Raw genomic sequence first — 12,798 nt, forward strand, 5'->3', positions numbered from 1 at the left:
TAGAGAGGAATTAAATATTGAAGAGTAGTGGCATTTTCTGGCAAACTCTCAAGATATAATCATGAAATTCACTTGACCAAACAAAGGCACATTCTAGTATCTTTCCTACGAACACATTAATTCGAATTCAAGAATATGATGAAATTTTCCCATCTCCAGAAAATGCCCAGCCAGTTAGTGAAAAGAACATAGAGGGAATTAGAGGCATTTTGAGGGAATTAGAGGCATTTTTATCACTTACATTATAGAGCGATATAGTGCTTTAAAAATGAGATTGAAACGTACTTCGTTTTCTTCTCTCAAATTCTGGAAACCTTTCGTTTCCACTGAACAGATTAGTACATGGATGCATCTGAAGTTCATTCACTTGTAACTATGCCCAGATCTTCAGCTGCTGCGGAACGTTGACCAACCTGCTTGTGCAAAACGTGCCCCTCGAAAGCTGCTCCTTCTCAGGTGCTGAGGTCAGGTGTGGAGCTATGACGTGAGGTGAGCCAGCAAGATGGCGACCGCCGGCCTACTGTATGGATGAGACAAAGCAAGCCGCTTACAGGAGACAAGTTGAGGACAGATGAGAGGAATCACTACTCTCCCCATGGGGGGCAAACATATGGACCGCATCAACTCTAAGTGACAGTGCTAACCGAGGCGGAAATGGGTTCAAGGAGGGTTCTGACATGTTCATGGAGAAAGCTCTCTAATGAAAGTTAGGTTGGCGCAGGGAAAACTCCCGGGTTTGGAGATGGACCCCAAGGAGGACACAAACCCCACTCCTCGCCTTCGGGAGCCCTGCAGCCACTCCAGCCTGACACAGAGCCAGATTCTTTTGTTCTTATCATGACATCAGAAATACATTCCAAATCCGAACACACAGAGGGAGGCTTTGATAGCCTCCTGGTCTTGGCATAGCCCCCCAACGCCACTCCTTGGGCTAGGAGGAGAGGTACAGGACTGAAGAATCAGGACCCTGGCCCTCTCTGCCATCTGAAACCCAATTTTTTTTTAAAACAAAAGTGAGGCCCTACTTCCCTTTTAGGCATCTTGCTGGATTGAAAGTAGCTCAGAATGACCTCCTGACCTAGAGTGCTCTCTTCTTTTATTTTCAAATTTTAAGCCCAAACCGGTTAACTTCAAAAGGGCTCTGTAAAAAATCTTGTTGTTTTCCCAACGAGGTCTTATTGAGTGATTGATATTTCGAGGGCTTCCCAGCCCAGTGATTTCTTGGCTAAAAACAGAGTGTACTCACTCATTTTGGTATTCGTTTGCAAACCAAACCCACAGTCTGAACACTGTCCATATCCCCTCCACCACCTCCACACTCCCGGTCTGCCCCATCCCCTGCTAACCAGTGGTGACCAGCGTGACCCATACCTAGCAAAGGGTGCTCCCGTGTGACTTTACCTTTTACATACAGAGTACGATCCATCATTCATTAGGACTTCAAAGCCTACAAGAGAGTTGACTCCCTTCAGTAGCTAACTCCCCTTACTTCTTGAAAATCCATGTGTGGCGTGGTGGAGAACACAAGTCTACTTTCCTCTTTCCAGAAATACAAATATTCAATAGCCCTTACACCACAGAGAAGCTTGAGTTCCCTTTATTTTCCAGATGGCTACAGATAAACAATCCCTATCTAAGAATATTTGCTTTGAAAACAGGTCCAGAATTTAGCTCTATTCCCAAACTAACATTTTTAGTAAGGAGAGTTTTTATGTTAAAGAATCCTAGGCTAATTTTGAATCCGTCCTTTCAGTAAATGGCTTTCCATAGTAATTCACTCCACTTTCTCAGGAGGTAAATGCACTGGAGGGCTAGAACAGTGGTTAATACTTCAGGCTTTATAGTCATACTACAAAGGTTAGAATCTTGGCTCTGGAACCTGACGCAATTTACTTAACCTCTCCGTGCCTCTGTTTTCTCTTCTGTAAAATGGGTATATGAGAGCCCCTAACTCATGGAATTGTTGTAAGAATTAAATGAACAAAACATGTATGGCTGCACTCTGTTACTATTTTAAGTAAAATTTATTCTTCTCTTTAACGTCCTATGAGATAGATGGGTATCTTTGACATTTTAATTCTGCTCTATCTTGTTAAACATAGTTTAACTTCATTTCATAAACCCCGAGTATGCTGTAGCAGTCTGAGAACTGGCCTTAGCTTTCGAACGCCTGGGTTCAGACCTTGATACTTACTAGCTCTGTGGCCTTGGCTCATTACTTCATCTCCCTGAGCCCTGGTTTCTTCACACGGGAGAAAGGGGATGATACTGATTGTTGAAGAGACTGAATGTTTGTGTGCCCTGCGAATTCATATGTTGAAGGACTGCCCCCCAACGTGATGATGTTCGGAGGGGGCGCCTTTCAGAGGTAATTCGGTTTAGATGAGGCCATGACAGTGGAGCCCCACGGTGGCATTTGTGTTTCTACAAGAAGAAGGGAAGTCTAGGGGTGTCTAGATGTGCTCAGTCAGTTGAGCAACTGGTTTCAGCTCAGGTCACGGTCTCATGGGTCATGAGACTGACCCTGCATCGGGCTCCCCGCTCAGTGGGGAGTCTACTTGAAGATTCTCTCCCTCTGCGCCTCCCCCTACTCTCTCTCTTTCTCTGTCTCTCTAAAAAAGAAATTTTTAAAAAAAAAAGAAGAAGAGGGGCGCCTGGGTGGCACAGCGGTTAAGCGTCTGCCTTCGGCTCAGGGCGTGATCCCGGCGTTATGGGATCGAGCCCCACATCAGGCTCTTCCACTATGAGCCTGCTTCTTCCTCTCCCACTCCCTCTGCTTGTGTTCCCTCTCTCGCTGGCTGTCTCTATCTCTGTCGAATAAATAAATAAAATCTTTAAAAAAAAAAAGAAGAAGAAGAAGAAGAAGAAGAAGAAGAGGAAGGAGGAGGAAAGTCTAGAGCTCTCTCGCTTACTCGCTCTCTCTTCCTACCCCGTCAGGACACAGCAAGAGAGCAGCCATCCACAAACGAGGAAGAGAGAACTCACCAGACCCTGGATCTGCTGGCACCTTGATCTTAGACTTCCCAGCCTCCAGAACTGTGAGAAATTAGTGTTTATTACTTAAGCCACTGAGTCTATGTATTTTTGTTACAACAGTCTGAACTAAGACAGACACCCTTCTCATAGAATTGTTGAAAGATACAACATAGGTTTCCCTCAAAATCCGTTTTCTTCTTACAAACTTAATCAAAAACTTAGCTAGGTACACAGCCAGTTAGAATAAAAGCCAGGGCCAGCTTCGTGGGCACGTGACCTGTGTGGGCTCACAGGCCCTAAAAGCAGGAGGACCCTACACTGGGTTCAATTCTCTGCTGCTGCCATCTTGAAATTCTTGATGATTTTACCATTGAACTTGCGTTTTATAAGTGAAGTCTAACAGAACAACGGAGCATGCATGTGAGCAGGGAAAATATGTGCAACACACGCATCCCCCATTTCTTGCCACCATATTTCATGCAACGTTCATGATGCCCCATGGGCACAGCACTCCAAGGGACCCATGGTGTATGGGAGGTCAGCAAGACTCAAAGCAAGTTCAAGGGCGAGAGTGTGTTATGTCTACTACTGAATGCCATGGTGTGAATGATTGTGTACCCCAAAAATTCAGATGTTGAAATCCTAATCACTTAATACCTAAGTGATGGTATGAGGAGGTGGAGCTCTCATGGAATTTATGCTTTTATAAAGGAGGCCCCCGGGGGCTCCCTCCCCCTTCCACCATGTGAGACAGCAGCAAGAGGGCACTAGGCTGTGAACCAGGAGGAGGGCTTTTATCAGAACACCCCCATGCTAGTGCCTTAATCTGGGGCTGCCAGCCTCCCAAACTGTGAGAAATAGACTTCTGTTGTTTCTAAGCTGCCCAGTCTGCGGTATTGTGTTACAGCTGCCCGAACGCACTAGAACACGGAGGAAACAGGTGCACTGACGCCAGAGGCCGCGTTTACCATTTAAACCACAACTCACTTCAACAGAAGGCAATGGAGTTCTGAGAAACACAAATGACCCAAGAACCCTATCATATCGCTGTGTTAGTTCCCTGTATTCACCAACCACTTTACACCGAACACGATGACAGAGCAGGAAGGGGAAACATAGGGCGACTTACTGGTCCTTCTCATTTCAGCCCTTCCTTACTCGTCAGGAAGCCAAAGGTAGAGAGTGTTGGTAGACGATGTGCACATCGGGAAGTAGAATAAAAGACAACCGAGTTAGCTTTGTGCAATGCCTCCACAGTTCTAATAAGAATTAAAAACTAGGGGCGCCTGGGTGGCACAGTGGTTAAGCGTCTGCCTTCGGCTCAGGGCGTGATCCCGGCGTTATGGGATCGAGTCCCGCATCAGGCTCTTCCGCTATGAGCCTGCTTCTTCCTCTCCCACTGCCCCTGCTTGTGTTCCCTCTCTCACTGGCTGTCTCTATCTCTGTCAAATAAATAAATAAAATCTTAAAAAAAAAAAAAAGAATTAAAAACTAATATGGGGAGCTACCAAATACAAATTGTGGAATTTTGAAGTTTCTTCATAAAAGTGAAATGTTCTTTTTATTTTATTTTATTTATTTGAGAGAAAGAGAACACGAGTGGGGGGGCAGAGGGAGAGGGAGAAGAAGGCTCCCCGCTGAGTGGGGAGCCCAATATGGAGCTCTATCCCAGGACCCTGGGATCAGGACCTGAGCTGAAGGCAGACACTTAAACAACTGAGCCACCCAGGTGCCCCAAAAGTGAAACTTTCTTATATTTGCCTTTAAAACAGACATTGCACAGCATAAAGAATAGTAAGGGGTACCTGGGTGGCTCAGTGGGTTAAGCATCTGCCTTCAGCTCAGGTCATGATCTCAGGACCATGGAATCCAGCCCTACGTCAGGCTCAGCGGGGAGTCTGCTTCTCCCCCTCCCTCTGCCCTTCCCCCGCTTGTGCTTTCTCTCTCTCTCAAATAAATAATCTTTTTTAAAAAGAATACTCAAATTCATTCTAGTAATTAAAAATTTTAATTTTTCTTTACCAAGAACATTAAATAAAAAAAAACAAAAACCATCACTAAGAGTCAAAAGAGAGACCACAGAAAAAGGAAAAAGCTTTATGTTTAGTTTTAACACTTTTTTCCTGCTTTTTCTAAAAAAACTCCACATTTTCATTTTACACTGGGCACTGCCAATGACGTAGCCGGCCCGAAAGAAGATTCTACTTCCCAGCATCTCCTGCAGCTAGATGTGGCCATATGACTGACTACAGTCACATTCCCATGGCAGCTTCAGGGAACTCTCCTAGGACATAGTGGGCATGGACCTCTGCTCCTTTTCTTTGATCCTTTTTCCATCTGCCATGTAGATGCTGACATCTGGGACCATGAGTTCCAGGCCACCACTAGGACTGATAAAGAAGTGTGCTGGGAAGCGCCGGGGGCCCTGGTGGCTCTGTGAGGAGGAACCACCAAACTGGGCCAAGACGATGGCTTGCCAGACTTTGACAGTTGGCGAGATGGATTTCATGAAATGACTCATGTGGTAGCATATTGCCTGTATGAGTCACTCGATCCATGCCTAGATTTTCGTTTTTATTATTTGTTTTCTCATTGACTATGAAAAGAAACATCGTTCTTCATATTTGGGGGGGGGGAACTGCTCAGCACCCTCAGACCACCTACAGTTTCCAGCACGGAGGTCAGTGTCTCCACGTCACTCTGCCCGTGGTACCTGGTCACGCTCTTCATGGCCACGTCCGTGCCAGCTGACGCAGCTGCTTCTGTGCTACCTATCCCGATGCAAACCGAGTCCCAACACCTGGGAGGAAGTTTTTAAATCAGGCAGACTAGTGAAGAGTAACGCCTTCCACCAAATTCTAGCCCTAAGAAGAAACAGCATGCTCCTCAACGGGACATGGTGCGGGGACCGGGGAGGCACTTCCTGCCAATCCCTCACTATTCTGCTCATAACGAAATCAACACACTTGATGTAGCTGAGGGACTGGCTGACTTCCGGCCCCCATAAAAAAAGGTGCAAGGTTGAGAGAAAACCTAGTCCAGACGCCTTTACATATCAGATATTCTGCAAACTCTTATCTTTAATTTGCGCTAATGTGCTTCTGTTGGCATTTTATTTTCCCCTTTCAGGCAGGGTGTCAGTTTCCAAAGTAGATTACAGATGACCATGATAAGAAGCTAACAGCATCCTCATTCACGATGTACCAGACCATGCCACTCGCCGGTGAGTTATCTGAGGACTGGGACTGTCTCTGTGCTTGTTTTTTATATCTGGTGGCTGATGCGTGGCTGGCACATAGCGAATGCTCATTAAATGCTTAAGTAATTAACTAATTAACTGAATCAACGTTTGAATAAATAAGTAATATACTTTCAGCAGATGTTCTTAAAATCTCTTTTAAATGATCAAAATTCTAAGAGTTTGTAAATTTTTTTCAAATAAGAAGCAAGCTTTCAAATCTTCATGTCAGTAAGCTCTACGGAAGCCCAGATGTTAACACCTGTGAATTACGTAGCTAGCATCATACCCTGAAGGCCAGCTGATGCAGAATTCTGTTCTGTTCTGAGCAAAACTGAGGGAGATATTTTAATTAATAATAGCTTCATAGATTCACTGAAAATATAGATAGCCCTAGGGAACAAGTTTAAAATTTGTAATAATTAATCTTCCAGGAGATTGTTCCTATAAATGGCCCCTTGTTTCATGGTGATTGATTCCTTCCAAAAGATTCTCTAGACGAGATCACAAGGCAATAAGGCAGGGCGGGCCGAATGATTGAATTAAACTTTTTGGTAAGTGTGACGGACTTATATTATTTTGGATCCTTTCAGCATCTCTGTGCCCTTTTCTGGTAAAAGCACCTTAACTTCCTTTGGGGAAACCACGCTCTTTCTCATCCAACGGGAAAAGAAATAGACACGGAGCATACCCCCCAGGCCTGCCCCAATTTCCCTAGCTTCAGTGACAGGCTCACAAGCAGACACATAACCTTTGTAACCCGATCACATGCTCCCTTCCTGGTATTTGAATCTTCAGCTGAGTGACAAAAAAACAAACGTAATTGTAGTTCCTTCACCCTAGCAACAGAGCCCCTGTGAAACTGTCCTCGCACTTGCCCTTCTCGAAGTTTGGTTTTCCTGAAAAATTAAGTCTTGTTCTCCAAAAACCTTTTTCTCCACCCCAACCTTTTTGTCTGTTTGTTTCATCTATCCAGAGTCTGTTTCTCTTACCCATATCCAAAGACCTTCACCTAAATCTTTTTAATAAAAGGGGCATCCTAGGGGCATGTTGTGAAGACTTGCATGCTAAACTGAGGCATTTGTTCTTTATCCAGTGGGCAAAGGGAACACATCAAGGACGTCAAGCCAGAGATTCGTGTATAGATGTGAAGCAGAAGATGGATAAAAGGAAGAGAGGAAGGAGTCATCCAGGAAAGAGATGATACAGTCTTAAGGCAATAAGGAGACAGTGAGAATGGACAGGTGGAAGGGCCCCCAGGGGTACGGCCAATGTAATATCAATGGGAAAGGACTGGTCCAGAACCCAAGTTCTGGTTTTGGTTCTAGGGAACACAGTAAGAGAAGCAAGTTTGTGTCTGAACCTGAGCAGAACTGTAGGACATCCTGAATGCTATCGAGAATATAACTGGCTCCAGTGGGGAAGGTGGATTTGGGAATCTGTTTTGAATCAGTACCTTAAACGAACCTGGAAGTACTTCTTTGTGAGGTACTCACAGGCAGCCTCTCAGAGAATGCCTTCCCACCCACCCCCTTTGCCCTCAGCAGTTTCCAGATTTTGAGGCTCCCTGATCCTTGGACCTGCTCCACCATGTTCAGATTCAACTGCCCGTGTGCTCTGAGAACCATTTGCTGCCCTTCTCTTACTACGTACATTTTCCAGGCTCCCTTGACCTCTGCTGACTTCTGGCAAGTTCTGCCAAAGGGAGGCACTGTCAGAAGCCTGGAGGGTAGGAAGAGGGGGGTAAGAAGACTGGAGGGGTAGGAAGAAAACCAGAGTATTTCTCCTTCTTTCACTCGGCTTTGGTGGCTTTTGAGCAGAGGTTTTGAGTCTCCTCCATGGTCCCAGATCCCACAGGACAGCCCCTCCATCTCAGCCCTTTCTAGCCACACACCGTGCTCCCAGCCCTAACTAGATGGCCCCAGCTTCTGGGGTCTGGTCGCATGGCCTCCTCCCACGGCTTCTCCATCCCCTGCCGGTGGCTTCCTTCTACTACCCGCTCTGTGTGACCTCATCATCCCGTTTGGCTTTTCAGCTGTTCCATATCTACAACCAATTCCTTGTATTAACATTTGTTTGTACTCCTAAAGTGGTTTCCGTTTTCCTGAACCATGACTTAGCAGCTGGTGGGGGGGGGGCACGGGGGGAATGGTGGTGGCTGTGAGGAGGGTGCCTGTGGGTTTCAGTTAGTGATCGTCACTCCCCAGCCGTGCACCCTGCAAAAACCCACCACAAGCAGCAGCCCAAACAGACTGCCTCAGGCTCCAGGTCTAAGTCAAACCATTCACGGGGCCTCTATTAGAGAGGACTTGTTTTAAATTACAAATGACGGCACCCCAGCTCAGATTAGCTTTAACCAAACACGATGGTGGTGGCTCCCAGGTCCCCTGGAAGCAGACACCTGAATGTTGCTGGGCTCTCTGCTCTCCATCTCCCACTTCCGCTCTTTCTCTCCACTCCCACAGACAAGGTGCTTCACAAAGTTGATGGACGCTATGGAGACTGGAGACTCTCCTAGCTGGGGAAGGAAGATCCCCTCTTCTAATTTCAGTTTGAAAAATTCCAGGAGAGAACTGAGAACATGATCGGCTTGACTTGGGTCACACATCCGTCTTCTGGACATCTCATCGTGCCAACGGAGTCCCGTGCAGTCCACGCAGCTAGTGAAAGAGAAGGCCCAGGGCCCAGAGGAAGAGGCGGAAACAAGCATGGGCATCATGGGGACTTTGCCTGTAACTACAGCCTCTGTCTCGTCAGAATTCCTTTGGTTGCAACTGACAGACTTCAATTAAGAAAAGTAAAGGGGTGAATGGAGGTACCGGCTTGTGTAACCGGAGAGCGTTTGTAACGCTGGCATCAGAACCATGGAACCGAGCCCCCTTACGCACTACTTCCCTCTGCATTTGGCCTCATTTTCCCAGGTTCACTTTTTCCACGAGGCTGGAAGCACAGCGCTGAGAACCTGCAGTCTCACATCTTCCCACTCCGGCTGTCAGAGAGGAATGCGCTCTGACCCACGGCTCCATCCAGTAAAGGATGGGCTCCGGTTTGGGATGGGCCATCCTGTCCTCTCAAGCCAGTGAGGTACCGCGACTGAGCCTGAGTCAGGTGCTTGCTCCAAGACCAGGGAGGAAGGGTCAGGTAAGACAAGGGAAGACCTCATTCTGATAGAATGGCTGCAACAGTTCTGGGGCACCTGGGTGCCTCAGACGGTTAAGCCTCCAACTCTTAGTTTCGGCTCAGGTTATGATCTCAGGGTCGTGAGATCGAGTCCCACATTAGGGCTCTGCACTCAGTGGGGAGTCTGCTTGAAGCTTCTCTCCCTCTGCCCCTCCCCCAACATGCAGGCATGCGCGCTCTCTCTCTCTCTTTCAAGTAAATCTTCAAAAAAATAGGAGCAGTTCCCCCAAACCACAACCCCATTGTTCTACAGTCCTAGGAAACGAGAAATGACTCCCTAGAATATGGCCTTGGGTAAATCACCAACGTTTCTGGCTTCTGGTTTCTTCATCCAACCAGATATTCTTCCAGTACTTACATTCACTGAAGCTCTTTCAATTGTTCTCAAACTTTGGGGTACATCAGAATCACCTGCGGAATCATTTAAAATGCAGATTCCTAGGGGGCATCTGGCTGGCTCAGTCAGTAGAGCATGCAACTCTTGTTCTCCGGGTTGTAAGTTCAAGCCCCACGTTGGGTGTAGAGATTACTTAAAAATAAAATTTAAGGAGTGCCTGGGTGACTAGGTCAGTTAAGCATCTGACTCTTGGTTTCAGCTCAGGTCATGATCTCAGGGTCCTGGATTCAAGCCCCACGTCAGGCTCCATGCTCAGTGCAGTCTGCTTGACCCTCTCTCTCCCTCTTCTCCTCCCCACCTCTTCTCTCTCTCAAATAAATAAATAAAATCTTTTTTAAAAAATTTAAAAATAAATAAAGTAAAATTAAAAAAATAATAGCAAATGTTAAAAATAAAATGCAGATTCCCGGACTTCACCACAGACACTGTCTCTGTAGGTCCGGGATAGGACCCACGAGTCTGCATTTACTGACTGAGTCTTGGGCTGGTGACCCCATGCCATACTTTAGAAATAATGAATGGAATGGTTTAGATCCTTGCTTAGACAGTCTCTGATGGAGGCAAATATGAGCTGTGTTCTGGTTCAGACCAACATGGGAGGGGAAGGGTTTGGCACAGCCCAGAACTGAAGGAAAGAGCAGTACCCCCAGGTCAGCCTGTGGGCTGGAATGGGCGAGCGAGGCCTCCTAAGTGTGCGCTGAGAAGATTCTGTTCTGCACCTGGAAGCCAAAGCAGGACCAGGGGAAACACCCGAAGGTCCCTGGCTGCCTTCATCCCCAACAGTCCTGGGCCTTTTTACGCCTCTAGAAACTCTGCTTTATGTGCATTTTTTCTGACCCTTTGTTGAAACATAAATAAATAAAAGCAGTCGGCAAGAGAACCCAGGTCAAGTCTCTCTCTAGCATATGCACGGGATTAACATTTAGAAAGTTTGGGGCAAGGGTAAGTGATTCATTTTTACCATGCTTTCTGTCTCATGTTTAATAGATTATGGGGGGGGCGCCAAATAAAACAAGGAATAATGATTCAGTTAGCCATGCTCCCAGAGTTTCCCACTCCTAACCAGGGCTATCGGGGTCAGAGAGGTCCCGACACAGGGTCTCCTGGAGAGAAATGCTCACGTTTGGACCCCTTTAGACCCGAGTCAAGGGAAGCAGAATTATAATGCAGAGCAATCTCCCCTCTCACACCTTGTCTTCTATCGCGATCTGGAATTTTTCCATTGACTGTTTATTACAAGTATTTCTTTGTATAATTCCATAGCAACATAACTGAAATGTTAACTATTTCAAATAATTTTTTCTAAAACAGCACATTAAATTGATACACTGCAACCTATTATAAGAGCTGGGGGAAGCAAGGCACGCCTTTATCACACACAAAAAAAACCTGTTCCTAAAACACGTCTGGAATATGTGACCCAGCAATTTCTTTCTGAGAATCGATCTTAAAGGATCTCATCATGTGTATGTGTGAGACTTCCCTATACGGATGTTCGTGGCAAAGTTGCTTTGAAGAGTTAGAAAGGAACCAAGAGACCCAACATATTCTTGGGAACTCCTTGAGTCAATTACAGTACATCCAAACAATGGAAGATTGTGGAGATATTACGATTTTTGTTTTAGAAAAACACTTAATGATGTAAGAAAATGTTCTCTACATATTAAGTTTTTTTAAAAGTAGATTACAAACCATATGTATGGTATGGTAGAGGTTTTTGCTTTACAATAAAACAATGACCGAATACGTACAAAAGAAATTGCTGTCATGATGAAATGATGGGTAATTTGTTATTTTCGTATTTCATTTTTCTACAGTGTTCAGATGTTCTTTAATGAGTACATATTCCTCCAGGTGTGTCTTCCCCAGCATCAGCATCTCCTGAGAGCTTGTTAGAAATGCAGAGTCCCAGGCCCCACCCCAGACCTGCTGGCTCAGAATCTGCATTTTAACAAGACTTCTCACACCCCCGACTCCTGTGATCTGTATGCACGTTGTAGTTGGAAAAGCAAAGCTCTACGTAACTCAACACAAGAGGGAAAAAAAACAAAAAACAAAAACCTGTTTTTAATCAAGAAAGCCCCAGGCCATGACAACTGGGTGCCCTTTACCATTTGGGATTAATTCTGATGTAGAGCATAGCAATTCTTACCTTCCAAAATCCAAAATCCTTGAGAAATGGCTTAACATTTCCAGTTTTTTATTTCAACAATGGGGAATGGAGCAGTGACAAGTCCCTCCATCTCCATTCCCTCCCCCGGCCACAGGGCCACAAAGCCTGAGCTCTGAGACTCTGCGTGAGGGAGAGAAACATAGATTCCTCAAGAGCTGCTATTCAAGCCATTAAGCAGCATGTGCCAATGTTCCCCCCACAATTCTGGGTCAGTCTCCATTAAGCCGCACATCTGGCTGTCACACACTCTTTTGTGGGCACATCTCAATGGCGACACTGATGCGGCCTCTCCCCAAGGCCAGCCCTACAGTGGCCTCCCTGTCCTCCCAGCATGTGATGTCATGAGCATGAATGTCCTGCCAAACATCTAAGATGCTGCAGCTCACATTGTGTACATTGTCCAGCGAAACACTGACGGGCAGATTGGAAATTGTAAAAAAACCACACACGCAGGGCAAGATACAACCAAACCTTGTTCTGTTGTTATTCCAAACCACCAATTCAGCACAAACATGTAACTTGTATTCCTTAAGTACACAATCTTCTCTCTTTTGTTGCTGTTGTTGTAACCAGCGCCCCTAGATGCAGAGATTCCTTGAAACATTCTTTCCTAATTTGGTTGCTATCAAATTCTTGGAAAGCATGAACAGAACCTGTTCATTTCAACCCAAAGATCCCCTGCATGTGGTCTCTTCAGAAAAGGCCAAAAAGGGACAAAGCTGGATGTACTCTCAAAGTCATCTCTCCTCCAAGAACCATCAAAGCGGGATGGGGGGTGGTCAGCTGCGTGACCGAAAGGCATGAGAAAGAGGCCTTTCCCTTCACTGTTGCTCG

General features: G+C 45.9%; 1 long non-coding RNA gene across 1 annotated transcript; it reads left to right on the forward strand.

The window, feature by feature from the left end:
• The first annotated feature begins 6,035 nt into the window (after nt 1-6,035).
• Nucleotides 6,036-7,789, forward strand: LOC121100513. Its single transcript, XR_005832270.1, has 3 exons — nt 6,036-6,199; nt 6,649-6,768; nt 7,311-7,789. It is a non-coding gene; the product is annotated as an uncharacterized LOC121100513 (long non-coding RNA).
• The last annotated feature ends 5,009 nt before the right edge of the window (nt 7,790-12,798 follow it).

The sequence above is a fragment of the Ursus maritimus genome, unplaced genomic scaffold, assembly GCF_017311325.1.
Source record: "Ursus maritimus isolate PB19 unplaced genomic scaffold, ASM1731132v1 scaffold_4, whole genome shotgun sequence".
Lineage (NCBI taxonomy): Eukaryota > Metazoa > Chordata > Mammalia > Carnivora > Ursidae > Ursus > Ursus maritimus.